Source organism: Herpailurus yagouaroundi, unplaced genomic scaffold, assembly GCF_014898765.1.
Source record: "Herpailurus yagouaroundi ecotype Mexico unplaced genomic scaffold, PumYag 162, whole genome shotgun sequence".
Lineage (NCBI taxonomy): Eukaryota > Metazoa > Chordata > Mammalia > Carnivora > Felidae > Herpailurus > Herpailurus yagouaroundi.
In genome coordinates this window covers 2,210,505-2,211,002 of record NW_024412403.1, presented here as the reverse complement: position 1 = coordinate 2,211,002, position 498 = coordinate 2,210,505, and positions in this window count along the sequence as shown.

Sequence of the window (498 nt, the reverse complement as noted above, 5' to 3'; positions counted from 1 at the left end):
AATGAAGGCTGGCTGGTTTTCCTGATCGAGCAGCCGTTTCCTCTCAGCGGGCCCGCGGCTGAAGACTGAAGGCCCTCCCTGGGTGCCTGAACAGGAGGGAGGGGTCCCTGGGCTCCTGCTACCGACTTCCAGAGAAGCGGAGTTAAAGCCGACCCCGGCCCTGAACTGCAAACACTCAGGGGGGCGGCAGGGGGTGTTTGTACGACCCCCGCCCCCAGGCCTCCCCTCCCGCCCGGGAAAGCTTTGCTGCAGGTTGACGGCGCCTGGACTACAGACGCGGACCCCGGGTAACGCGGCGCGTTTGCCGGATCCGACAGGTTTGGGGACCTGAACAAGATGCCAGGTCGGGCCGAGGTCGCAGGGTCCCCGGCGGCGGGGGTGCTGCCCGGCGTCCTCGGACCCGGGCCTGAGCCCGCCCCGCGCCGCACTCCCCGCCCCGCCGGCGCCCCCGGCCGTGACCTCACACGTGGCGCGGGGCGGGGACAGCGGCGCGGGGCG